The 14305-nt window shown below is 31.5% G+C and overlaps 1 pseudogene; it reads right to left on the bottom strand.

Annotated features, from left to right (window-relative positions):
• Nucleotides 1-10477: 10477 nt before the first annotated feature.
• On the bottom strand, nucleotides 10478-12507 carry LOC120152717 (annotated as a pseudogene).
• Between the last annotated feature and the right edge of the window lie 1798 nt (nucleotides 12508-14305).

The following is a 14305-nucleotide window of genomic DNA, read 5'->3' as shown; positions in this document are numbered from 1 at the left end:
TAACGTTCCGAGAAATTAAAAGAATGATTTTAGAGTTCCTTTTGATTAAAATTTAGTTCCTTTAAAAATAAAAATAAAATATGATTTGAGGAGCCATTGTCAATCTTTATTTAGGGTGTGATTGTATCACCCAAAAATATTTTGTTATATTAATAAAATTTAATTTAAATTTATTAAAATAATTCTTAGGTCTGCTCACCAAAAATGAGTTCGAGAGTCGGTTACGTGTGGAAAATGATTAACATTTCCACAACACCCTAAACTAGGTACCTAAATATTTAATTATTATTTTTGTAATGGAATTTAAGACTTTGAATTTAATTTAATTAATGATCTCTTTTTCAATTGAATAAATACAATTTTATTTAACTATCTAAAGTTTTAGAGAAAAAAGTTACTAATTCGCTGCATTTGACTATAGAGTTAACATCATAATTTGAAGTACGTCGACGCCCTTTATTTTCCATCCAAAGCGGTGAATTACCAATATTTATTCTCACAAACTTATAGTTTTTAAGGTAAATTGATAACTTTTCAGCATTTTGAAACGATGAGAAATACCCTCTAATATGAAATATAGCGTACTTTCTCATTCTCAAAAAAAAAAATAACATTACCTTTTTCCTTACAATTAAACGTTGATTTTATTCACAATGAGACTAAACAAACATTTTATTAAATGAAGATACCAAATTATTTAAGATAAATAAAGAATATTCAAATATTTACAAATATCATGACTGGACCTTCGAATAGGATCAAATGAACTATCCTCGTTAAATTTAAATATAAGAATATCATTTTTCTACCCTCGTGGTCAATTTTAAGGTGTTATCATTCTATTTAATTTCACTAGAGGATGTTTATTTATTTTAAATGAGCAGAATTAGACTATCAATTAGGTTAGGACAGCCCTTTTCATAATTTAAAATAAACAAATAGTACCTTTTAATTAATTATGAAAAGTGTCAAGTATGCAAGAGGTTATCATGCTTTATAATTAAATAAAGATGTTATGCAATCAAACAACTTGCTTCATAAAATATTACTAAAGTAAAAGAAAATCTAATTAAAAGTCAAATTAATTAATCATGGTATGGTTAAAATAATAAAATGCAACATAAAATTAAAAAAATAAAATAAAATAAAGACATAACATACACCTTGGTCAAACAATTAACAATGAACAAGGTGGTCAAATTGCATTAAAACAAAATCAAGAGACCAAATTACAAAGCAATTAAATGCTAAATGGATTGAATTGAATTTCTTACAAAATAAGAAGGATTGCGACGAGAGTTCCCCTAGAAAAGACTAAAAACACGCAAGTCATCAGATTTTTGGATTGGGTCAACCCGATTCGTTGGGCTAGCTATAAAAGCCGAAAAAAATGGCCATATGCTCATTTTTACTCTACTCTCAAAAAGTTTAAGAGAAAAGCTCTCATCCCTCTCTAGAAACCAGGTGTAACTCCTTAATCTAGTCTGACCTGAATATCGAAGATTAAAGTGTCACATGGGAACATCGAACCAATTTTTTTTAAAACGTCACATAAACCATCCATAGTAAAATAAAATAAAAACATAATTATCTAAGTTTACAAAATACGAGGAAGCTCCCAAAACATATCGAATACAAATCTTGAGTTTAATCAAAATAGAGTTACGATTAAATACAATGGGTCTATAAATAGTACATGCCATCTAATACAAATCAAGACGTACTTTGAAGCCTCGACTAATCTGGAATATCTTGTGACGATAACGCTCCACAGATGGTCTCCTAAGAACCACGCACGGAAACACATTTTGAACGTTGAGGTTACGAGCTTAGTGCCACATTAATAATTGTATTGTGCTACATGTATTCACTAAATGAGAATGTTAGTGGCATAGGTATGAAGACATAAGGATGCTGACATTAAATGTTGAGGTAGGCACCATGGTGTGGTTGAGGGTTTTGTATCTTGGAGTACATACCCCTCTAGCCTTCTTAAAATACCCTCGAGTATTTAGGGTGAGATCCGGAACTACATCAGAAACGTATACACAACCAACTTACTCCACCGAGTCTTGGGGCATCTGTGCCTAGTCGCAACTAAAGTGCCTTGGCACTAACTCGGATATATCTAAACAAGATGATTGTATTCAGCTAAAGTAACTCGAGTGTCTTAGTTGTTTTCTCGAGCATCAAACAATGCTAATTTTATGTAACCCTAGTTGTTATTGTTTCTAGTTGTACTATGCTTATTATTGTTCTCACTTGTAGTTTTATTTTATGGCATTCTGGTGTTATTGGGCCCTTTAAGTCTAACCCCTTAACCATTTTGATTATCCAAAAATGTACGTTGATACCAATGCTGAGCCCTTCGGCATCAATACCCCTTGAGTATCGATACCCACACTTGGTATCAATACTAAAAGTGGCTACTGGAATATGAGGAAGTTGGGTAATATCGATACTCTTACATCAATACTTCTAAACTGGAGTATCAATACCTACCTTGGGTACCGATACCAAAATGGCCTTCGATGTTTTGAAAAATACCATAGTATCGATATTTACCCTTAATATTGATACTCCAATTAGTACCAATACAAAAAATGACTACTGAAATTCGAAACCTATACCTGGTATCGATACTCCGCCTTGGGTACTAATACTCTACTAACATTATCGATACTCCTAGTCTAAAAACCTTTTTTAGGCCATATGATGAATAATATTGGTAGTGTTCTTCCAGTATCAATATATGTGTCTAGAAATACCATGTTTTGGGTATGAAAATGACACTCTAACTCACCCATGAGTCCTACTGAGGTTCCAAAACATTATAAAAGTTTTATGTATGATAGAAGGGGTCATAATAGGTCCATAAACATGTTGGAAAAATACCAAATGCTGAAATCTACAGTGGACATGCTTCATAACTTATTCAACCTACCAAAACACATCTAGTGATCTACATGTGTTAGATTTAAGTTAGAAGTGTGTTATATTGGATTCTAAGTTGTTGTAAACACCCAAAGTTCAACTAAGTGTCAGCTTTTCCTTCCCCTTGGCTTTGAAGCTTTCCCCAACTTCTCTCACTAGGCAAGAATCAAACATGTGAATTACTAACGTGGTTGGAAGCTTAGAAAAAGATTTAGAACATTTCTAGAAGCTTAAATATCTCAAAAACATGTTGGTTATACTTAGGTTTCTAAACCCCCACTAAAACCCATATTTGGATACCATGATGGAATGAGAGATTGAGGGCCTAAATTAAAGCTTTGGAGGTGGAGGTTATAATTCTTACCTTTAGAATCTCATACTAAGCTTGATAAGTCACCAAATTGTTATCTTTCTTAAGTTACAATGGAAGACAATGGAGAGTTTAAATAGAAGAAAAATACAAGGGTAAAGAAAAAGATATATTAGAAATCTTCTTTATCGGCATCATCCCTAGGGAATTTAGTTTTTATAAAAGTTAATGGATAAATTATTGCCTTGGTCCTTCAAGTCTTATTCTCAAAATAAAGGTACCCATTTCATGACAACTTGGGCTCACCCAAGCCCAAACCCATATCACTTAGGGTTAAGGTTTCCTACAAGCTAGTGGATTTATCCAAGGCCATCTCAGATTAGCCCGAAACTCCTAACATGGGATTTGGGGCGTTTCACCTGGTTACTAGATGTTATATGTTGCAGGACTGAATCATGATTTATCATCATCAATCGTTTTCCACCGTCGTTTATCGGTGCTCATTCGATTCCAAAATTCAATCAAAGCTTCATATAGCTACCCGAATTTTGAATTTGAGGTTAGTTTTATGAAAAGGGGCCCTATCGATGTATATCTAATCATGAACCCCTTGTTTTCTCCATATTCAGTCTCTTGTTTTCATCGTTGAATCGACTTGGATTTCGGATATGTTGGTCTCCTCACCGTGGGGAAGTTTACCATCATTTGACTATGAAAATCGATGTCTCGATCATCGGAAAAATTCATCATCCAAAAGGGAAGTTCTCTCCTCTATTTTACTCTTTGTTTTGACCCTTTTTGGTTTGGTTTCTTTTCTTTCACCACCGTGTAACGTCCTTCCTAATCTCATTTTGTAGGCCACATTTTATAACCCACCAAAGATCTTTTGCTTTTAAATGGGGGGATAAAAAAATTCCCTCAAATTCGGTTCCAATCAAAGAGAATTAATCTCTTTTGCTTCGTTTTTATGAGAAAATGGATAAATCTTTTTGAAATATTCTTTCCAAAACATCAAGAGCTGATGGGAACTTCTTAAAATAAGAGGTCTTCGGTCGTGAGGAGGATCACCAAAGTGTCAACGTGTAAGCTCGTGAACAAGTCGGATGGCTACACGTGACTTACGCGCGTTGGCTTGTTATATACCTTGGAGGCGGTGCCTCGGGAGATTAAGGTTTCTTAAACCCTAACTTCTTTTAAAATATATTTGGACCAACTTCGATATGGGTTTGTTTGTTGGGTGGATGGTTGTAATTTATTTGGAAAAAAGAATGATATTTATTAATAAAGGTATCTTTTTATTTGTAAATAATAATAATAGAAATATGATAATAGTAACAACAACCTATGAATATAAATTTAATAAAAAAAATCCAAGTAGACCATGAATGAAAAAGAGTGTTGCAATTGTCCCTATTTATCCATTAGTATGTTAACGAGAATAGGAAAAAGAAAAAACAATGAATTTTCATTCGATTTCATTTCTAAAAATTTGATGTTGTCTCATATGAGATCAAAAATAATCTTTGTATCTCAAAGGAAATAAAATTTGTACTTCAAAAGAAACACTTCCAAAGATCATGTTTCGAGAGAGAATAATCTCAAGTGAGATGAAGTTTTTCAATAAAAATGGTCTCGTGAAAGATGAACTTTTGTTTTAAGAGAAACAATCATGATTGAGAGAATTTTTTTATTTTAAGAGAAAGATATCTCAAGTGCGATAAAATTTTGTTTCTCGAGTGAGGCAAATCTTGTTTCAAGATGTCTATCTCAAGAAAAAAATGATCTCAAAGTGAGATAAAGTTTTATTTCAAGAGAAACAGTAAAAGTTTTTTTTTTGGGAAAGTATCTCGAGCAAGATGAAGTTTTGTTTCAAGATATACCATAATAAGTGAGATAAAAAAATTTGATATAAGCCAGTAAGACAAAACTTATTTTCAAGAGAAATGGTCTTAGAGTTTGTTTTTCAAAAGAATATGTCTCATCGGGGACAAAATTGGAATTTCAAGGAAAATTGTTTAGAGTGAGATAAAATTTGTTTCAAGAAAAACTATCTTGAGTGAGATGAAATTTTGTTTTAAATAAAACTATCTCAAGTGATATAAAATTTATGTTTTAAGGAAAATTGTCTCGAGTGAGATAATTTTATTTCGAAAGGAACTATCTCAAGTAAGATAAAATTTTGTCTCGAGAAAAATTGCCTCAAGTAAGATAAAATTTTATTTTGAGAGAAACTATTTCAAGGGAGAGAAAATTTTATTTTGAGAAAAACTTTCTCGAGTGAGACAATTTTATTTCAAGCAAAACTATTTTAAGTGAGATACAATTTTTTTCTTTCAAGGGTGTGAAATCCGAGGACGATATTGTTCCTTCTCGTTGAGGGGATTTAGTTGTCTGTCTACGTTTTCTTTACTTCAAATACATGAGTTTGAAAATCTTTGTTTGGTTCATCTCAATATAAAAGTAATTGAATCTGTAAAATTTAACATAATCATTGGTTAGTATATTTGTGAACATTAAAGTTAATTTGGATGATTGGTTTCTCTGCTCAAGGAAATGTTAAGGTTTGAACGACTCCTCTTTGCTAGTTGAGTCAAGTTTTGGATGACTTCCCTTTTCGGTTAAGTCAAATGAAAATTAGCTCATCTTCGCGAGTTGAGCTAGTTGTGGATGAATCCTCCATTACGAGTTAAGTCGACTCAGGATGACTAGCTCCTTGTTGTTAAGTTAAACTAGATTATTGACGACTTCCCTTTACCGGTTGAGTCAGATGGAAATTAGCTCATCTTTGCAAGTTAAGCTAGTTGTGGATGAATCCTCCATTGCGAGCTAAGTCGAATCAGGATGACTAGCTTCTCGTTTTTAAGCTAAGTCAAATGAAAATAACGGTCAAACGATAAAAAAAAATATGTCATAAAGGTAGTGAAAAACGTGTTATAAAGCCAAAAAAAAGACGTGACATAAAGGCGGAATTATTAAAAATAAAAAAAAATAAAGATGCATTATAATAAATAAAAGGAAAAACAATTAATATCGTTTGTCGACGATCAATACCAAGGTTGATGTCGTCACTGATCATAAAGATGAAGAAGAAAATAAACTAACGACGATTAAGAAAAAAGAGAAAAATATATCAAACCCTTGGTGTGTGTTGGCGTGAATTTGATCTTACAAGTATGTTTACGTATGACCCTTAACCTTATAAAAAAATTAGAATTTGATTAAGTAACTAAGTTATGTATTTTCTAGCTCAAATTTACAAGTACTTATAAAAAAGAGCTATTCGTGGAAATATTAGACCGATCCAATGGCTATCGTCTTCAAAAAGACTAATCCCTCTACACAAATGATCGTCTCTTAGCAAAAAGGATTGATTCCTCATAAAAAAGAATTAATACTTCAGATTTCGGATTCATTAAAACTCTTGCATTTTTAAATCCCTAAACTTATTTTTAGCCTTTGGTTTTTCAAAAGCAATGTTTTACAAAATGATCCTCATATTTTGGATTTGAAATTAAGATGGATCCTAACTCAATTCAAATTGAATTTTCTAGTATGTTGTTTATATTTTTTATTTCATTTTTGAACTATAAATTTAGTAAATTCATGTAAATACAAAAATTAATAATAAGATTATAATTTATGTCCAAAAATGTTTATTGGATGAGTCTACAAGAACCTCACGCAGACAGATGTGCATCAATATAAATTTATAAATAGTATTTGAACTATGGTAAATCAATCTTTTTGGTCATTCTACTTTTAAAACTTATAAAATAGATATTAAATTTTGGATTTCGTTAAAAACACATAAACTTAAGTATCATTAAGGGGTAATGTGGCATATTAAATTAATAAAAAATATCATTTTCTCTCTCAATTATGACTAAAATTTTGTTTTTGATATTTTTAATATTTTAAGTAATAATTACAAAAAATATAAAAAAAATATATTTTCTAAATGAATGGATTTCACAATTTATTTTTGAAATTATAAATATATATTTTAAATTATATTTAAAACTATTAAAAAGAGTTAAATAATTGAATCACATTGCTTAATAAAAAATTATTTTAACTTTTTGATAACTGAAATTATTAGATCTCAAAATTTTTAAACTATAATTTTTACAAGTATAATCAAAAGTAAATAAAAAACTAATTATAAAATAATTTTATAAATTAACATATGCATAAAGTTATATTTTTTTTAAAAAAACTACTTTTATAATTTTAAAAATAAATTGTCAATATATATATATATAATTTATTTTTAAAATTATTACTTAAAAATTTTGAAAAATGTCAAAATAAAATCTCAGTTACACTTGAGGGATCAAATGAGATATTTTTATTAATAGTTAAAGATGTGATATTTGTTTTATAATAAAATTTAAAATTTATTGACAACGAGTATTAGCACAAGTGGTTGAGATTCAGGAATTTGAGTTTGTAAAGTCAAGTTCGAATCCTAGCATCGTCACTCTTGGTAGGCAATCTGTAAATTGTTATGTAAATACCAATTGGGTCTTAGGTATGCCCTGACCCTGGACTGGGGGAGTCACCCCTAACCTAAACTTTAATGTACAAAAAAAATTTAAAATTTAATGTCTATTATGTAACTTATAAAAGTTTAATGTTCAAAAAGATTATTTTAATATAATTTAATGATCATCTAAAAATTTTATTATAAAATCTAGTGGTGCATTTTAGTGTGTCACATACATTATAAAATTTTCTTTAATTTTAGGCATATTTTTGTACGATGTATGTGTAAGACAAAAATTCTCTTAGACAGAATTAGAATGACTTTCGTATGATCTAGGTTTACGCTCAGTTAAATATTATGTGTGAACTTCTGTTGTATGTTTGTATGAAAATTTTAATTTTGTTATGCTTGACAATAGTAGTGAATTCAGGATGGTCCTAGGTGAGGGCGGTCGCTCCTTAAAAATTTTAAATTACAATATATTTTTAGATTTATCTATGTATTTTTATTAAAAAGTTATCGACCGCCTTAAAAATTTTAAATTACAATATATTTTTAGATTTATCTATGTATTTTTATTAAAAAGTTATTTTCGTCCCTTAGAATTTTGTAAATTCAAATTCGTCTTCTGAAATTATTTAAGTTCAAGTTCACTCTCTAATATAAAATATTGTTTATCTAACATAAATTAATATATGTTCTAAATACTCTCAATCACCTTGCTGCAGTTTATTGGTGCTTGAACCCGTGACTTCAGGAACAACAACGATTCTTTTAACCATTACATATAAACCATCACTACATACATCATACACTTCTATCTCATACATGTACATATACTAAACATGCTTTCGTTATCATACATATATTTCATAAACACTTATACGAAATATTCTTAATAGATTAATCGAGACTTAACATTCCAAAATAGTTAAAAAAAATCATAAGTTATTCAAATCAATCATACATGTATTCAATCATGTTTTAAACAATTTAAAGGGCTCTTCGTAAATACTAACACATCGAACAACGAGCTCGTTTATAAAATACACTCAACTTATGACTTTATGAATTTGTATTTTATGGTATTATGTTAAGGAATGTTAAGAAAATAAAAATTAAAAAAATTACTATTATATTTTCGATTGTAAATATGATCAATAAACAGCAGTTGATTTAGGCTGACGTGAAATGCTAAAAAAATTCAATGAAAGTATTCACAAAAATTATAATACTTTTTAAATGTCTGCTTTTAAAAAACATTTTTTTAAAAAATTTTATGGATGTTCTTAGTAATTTTTAATAATTTTATATTTTATTTTAATAATTTTATATTTTTAATTTATTTTTTTCAAAATTAAATAAACTATCAAGTTTTATAAAAAAAATAGTTAAATTCATTAATCACTTCATCATCACCATAGATTATCAAGTTAATATTATAAATTGTCGTATCAACATAGTGTAATATCACATTGGATGAGCATGGGACCTGAGCCCGACGGGTTTCAACCCGACCTGACCCAATCGGGTCAGATTTTTTTTAAAAAAAAATTCGGGTTTGGGTCGGGTTGAGTCGAGTCGGGTTTAGGGTGAAAATTACCCGATCCCACCCGAAAATTATATAATTTTACTTTATATATTTAAGAATAATTACAATAATATCCCTATATATATTGTTTTTTCAATTAAATTATTATTTTTATTGAATAAAAATATTTTTTATTATATCGGGTCGGGTCAATTCGGGTTTTTAAGTTATATATCGGGTCAGGGTCGGGTTAGGTGAAAACTTATTTTGGTCAGGTCGGGTCTCGGGTGGAGGACTTGTTTTAGGTCGGGTCGGATGGACCAAGATCTCAACCCGGCCCATGCCCATCCCTAGACTATCACATCAATATTATAATAATCAACAATAATTTTGTGTTAATTAAAGAATCAAATTAATCTTTTTCCTCAATTTAAAATTATAATAAACATAAAACAAAATCAAAACCACGTTAATTATTTTTAAAAGTTTAAGGGCTCAGTGCCATTAAATTAAATATAATATATATAGAAAACACACATAATTGAGAAACTAAAATCAATGCACCATGGGCATACTTTGGAACAAACAAACAAGGGAGCTCTTTACCATGTTTTGTAAAAGTGAGGAGGAGAACGTAAAAGAGGTTGAAAAAGTAAATGCGGGTTACCTAATGTTATTCATTATAAGGAATGAGGGTAGGGACAACATCGTCAATAAAAACACGGTATTCAATATTAGTGGGTCCCATTTCTCCCACCGCACTCACTCTGCCCCCACACCGTCACATGACTCTTATCATTGTTTTACTGCCTTCCTCGCCCTATATGGCGTTGAAAAAAAAAAATTATCGTTAATAGATTTATTAATTCAAAAAGAAAACATTAAAGGAAAACGGGTCAATTAAAAATAATCTATATCATTATTTATAGATTAAGACAAACTTATAATACACCAATAAAATAAACAAACAAAATTTGTGGGAGAATTTTTATTTGTGTTAATCTTATTTGTATTGCTACATATAATTATATATATATATATATATATTAAAACATTCTCATAAAAAAGGGAAAGGCCTACACTAACCTCCCACTTACACTCCCCTAAAACTGGAACAAAAATATTATCTATAAATTACCACTATCATAACTTATGCCCTAACTCAACTTGTAAGTAAAAAAATTAAGAAAAAACAGATGGGGAAATAAAACTAAAATAAAATTAAAAATACCATTTTCTTGTATATTATGGCATCATCAAACTTGGAACTTTCTTTTTTTTTTTTTGAGGGTAAATTAAATCCAAATATCTTCTTCACATAACACTGCAGCTTGAGGTATTCTCGTCACTAAAGAAGTGGGTATACGGGTCGGGTTGGGGGTGCGGGTATGGATATTGATATTGATATGGGTATGGTGGTGGCATGTAATTGACAGCTGGCGGTGGCCTAGCATGCATCATAGGCTGAAACCTCTCGCTTGCTCCTCCCATTGCTCGTTGTTGGTTCATCATTGCCGCCATGTACTGTTGTTGTTGGTATGGGTTGCCCGGCATAACATTCGGACCCGCCCCTTGGAAGTATCCGCCGCCGTTGCCTCCGCCGACGCCGTTATTCATAGCCGCGGCTGCTGGTAAGCCTTGCACGGCTGGGATGTTACCCATTTGGTTCATGGGTAAGCTCCCCATTTGGCCCATTCCCATGTTCATGGCAGCTGCCCTTTGCTGACCACCCATGGCCATGGTTGGGAACCCATCGGAAACACCATTGTTCCCCTTGCCACCGTTTGGACCACCTTGGTTACCACCGCCACCGTTCTTGTTTGCCTCCTGAGGTCCATTTTTACCACCGTTTTTACCACCTTGATTTGGGTTTCCCCCATGATTATCTCCTCCGGCAGGACCACCTTTTTTACCTCCGTTTCCATTGCTACCACCGCCAACAGGCACACCATTGCCACCGGCACCACCCTTTTTACCGTTGGGTCCACCGTTTTGGGCTGCCTTTTGAGCATTCATAAGCTGAGCCTGAGGATGGTTACCATTCATCATCATCATATTGTTGGGTAATCCCTTAGGAACATTTCCCATCACGGGCTTCATTTTTGTTAAGGGGATGACGAGGATCATCCAACTCATCGTCGTCGTCATCATAATCGTCGTCATCTAGATCACAATCGTCGTCGTCATAATCGTAGTCGTCACTCAAATCATCCTCCTCAGCAAACTTGAAGCCTTTCTGATTCTTGTTGTTATTGTTGGGAATAGGACCATTCTTCATGTCTTTCAACTGAGGCAGCTTCAGATCTTGAAACCCTTTCATTTGCTGAAGCTGGTGCAATTGTTGAGGCGTCGGCTGGCCTCCTTTGGGCTGCTGATTATTGTTACCCCCTTTCGGCCCTTCCTTCTTGTTATTGTTGCCGACATTGTTGTTGCTGTTGTTTCCACCTTTTCCGCCATTATCAAGCATCTGCATGTTCTTGAACTGGTTAGCAAGGTGACTCTGATTATTGTTGTTGTTGTTGTTGGTAGCTTTTGAAGAACCCCAAAGCTCTGCATGTTTCCCAGATTTTGCAAGCTTCTTGATCAGAACATCTGGGTTCACATTACCCAGTACTGTTACCTTACCTTGCTCAGAATCTATGGTGGTTTTAAAAACCCCTGGAAAAAAAAAACCCCAACCCCAAAGAGCTCAAAATTAGAGAATCATGTCACAATCAGCCTTTTTTTCCTCTGCAGAAAAGAGAAGAAATACCTTCAATCTTTTGTAAGATTTTCTTCACTTTGTGCTTGCACCCATCACAGTGTATGTTAACTTTGAGAACACAAGTCTGCAAAAAATAAGAAAAATAGAGTGAGAATGAGTTAAAGGTGCAATCTTTGAAAATGAAAGAGATAACATGAAAGAGAGAGTGCAAAAAAAATACTTGGATCTTCATGAACTCTTCTTTACTCATTGTTTATATCTCTTAACACTTGAAAACCCAACAAGAGAAAAATTTAAGGAAAAGGAAAGGGTTTGTAAACAGATCTGAAGAAAAAAACACACAGAATATGAAATTTACAACAAATCCCAACACAGAAAAAGGCTCAGTTCAGGGGAATAAGGAAGAATGAGTGGGCAAACAACAAATGTGAAGAAGAAGAAGAAGAAGCCTTCGTCTTGAACAAAGAAAAGAGATAGAAATGTGTGTAATAAGCAAAAGCAGAGAAGGAGAGTGCCGGCAAATACAGCAGTTAGCAATGGCAAAGCAAAGCTTCAATCTTTATCCTTTGGATCTTTATTTATTCGTATATAAAAATAAAGGTAAACTACACATTTAGTGTTTCAACTATCGTTTTTCTCTGTTTTGGTCAATTAAATATCTTTTTATCAAAATAATATCTAATGTTATGTTTTGATTTCATTTTAGTCACCTACCTTCAAATAATTAACAGAATTATCGACATGATATTTTATTTTTAAATGATAACTTAATATTATATTATGGTAATATGTTAATATAATATTAATTTTTCAATGAGAGTATCCAAAATAAAACTAAAACGTAACATTATGTATAATTCAAAATAAAATAGTTAGATGATTAAAACAGAACAAAAGTAATAGTTGGAGTGTTAAACTTGGAATTTAGCCTAGATATAATTATATATTGGGTTGAGTGTAATTTTGGTAAAATGTGTATTAGGCAATGGCTTGGCTTCAGCTTTGGCTGTGGCTTGATTGGCTTGTGTTTGAATCATTTTGACCATTTTGGTGATTTCACTTTTCACCGTGGGATTTGGGTGGGTCCAGTACTAAATGGAGTGTACAAACATCACAAATGTGAATGAACTCTTTGTCAGATTTTTTTTCTTGGATCAAAATTCTGTCAGATTTACACTCCTATCCTATAATACAACACAATCAATAATGACTTTAGATGGGATTTTCTGTTCACTCTGTTTCCATTCCATAGATCCTATTTAATTTAGGTAAAGTTTAATTCAAATTTATATGGAGTAGTTCATTTTAATTTAATGATACATTTATTTTAGTCAATATTATTAAAATTTTATTGGTACATTATTTTTTTATACACAAAAGTTTAAGTTATGGGTAACTCTCCTAATTCAGGATTATGGTATATTTAAAACTCAATTAGGATTTACATAGAAATTTTATATATTGTCCACCAAGAGTGATGGTGATAAGATTCGAACTTAACCTTACAAATTCAAATTCTTGAATCTAAATTTGTGTCAATATTGGTCAGCTATTAATATATTTATTATTTTATTGAAGATAATAAGATAACGTTGTGGTAAGCAATGGTTTATATCTTTTGGTTTAGAATGAGAATCACTCTCGGTGAGAAGACCATCATTAATCGATATATGGATGAAGAGAAAATTTGATCAGGGAGGGGAAGACAATATAAGAATCGTGAGGGTTTTATCTTCTTTTCCAATTTTGATTGTGGATATTGAAAATCATGACTATTTATAGGTTGATATGTTGGGTAAATTTGATAATTAAATTTAAATTTCGTTTTGATGCATCATGTAGGTATATTAAAGATCTTGTCTATACACTATAGTCGATCAAGAGCCTGTGTATTTGCATGATGTAGACTAATCGAAGACTCTTATGGATGGAAAAATGTATCCAAAAACTTGAATTGACGGAGAACTGACGATTTTGACAAATTTAATTGGACGAATATTAAAAAAAATTTGAAGATCATTCTCTAAAAGTATAATAACTTTTAGAGGAAAGTATAGTAATGGTCACTGAACTTTTTAGGCGCTTGCATTTAGGTCTCCAACTTTTAAAACTTGCAATACAATCCTCCAACATTTAGTCCGTTTGTAATATGATCTCCGACGTAACTAGCCATTTGACGTCGTTACACTGTCGTTAGTACGTTTGCAATATTGTCACTGAACTTTTCAGGCGTTTGCATTTAGGTCCCCAACTTTTAAAACTTGCAACACAATCCTCAATTTTATTCTAAACCCTAAATTCCTTTTCGATCTTAAATTTCCTTTTTCGCTTCTCTCTTCT

This window comes from Hibiscus syriacus, unplaced genomic scaffold (assembly GCF_006381635.1).
Source record: "Hibiscus syriacus cultivar Baekdansim isolate YM2019G1 unplaced genomic scaffold, ASM638163v2 tig00111095_pilon, whole genome shotgun sequence".
Lineage (NCBI taxonomy): Eukaryota > Viridiplantae > Streptophyta > Magnoliopsida > Malvales > Malvaceae > Hibiscus > Hibiscus syriacus.
The sequence above is the reverse complement of the archived record's forward strand: the minus strand, read 5'-3'. Positions and strand labels throughout refer to the sequence as shown.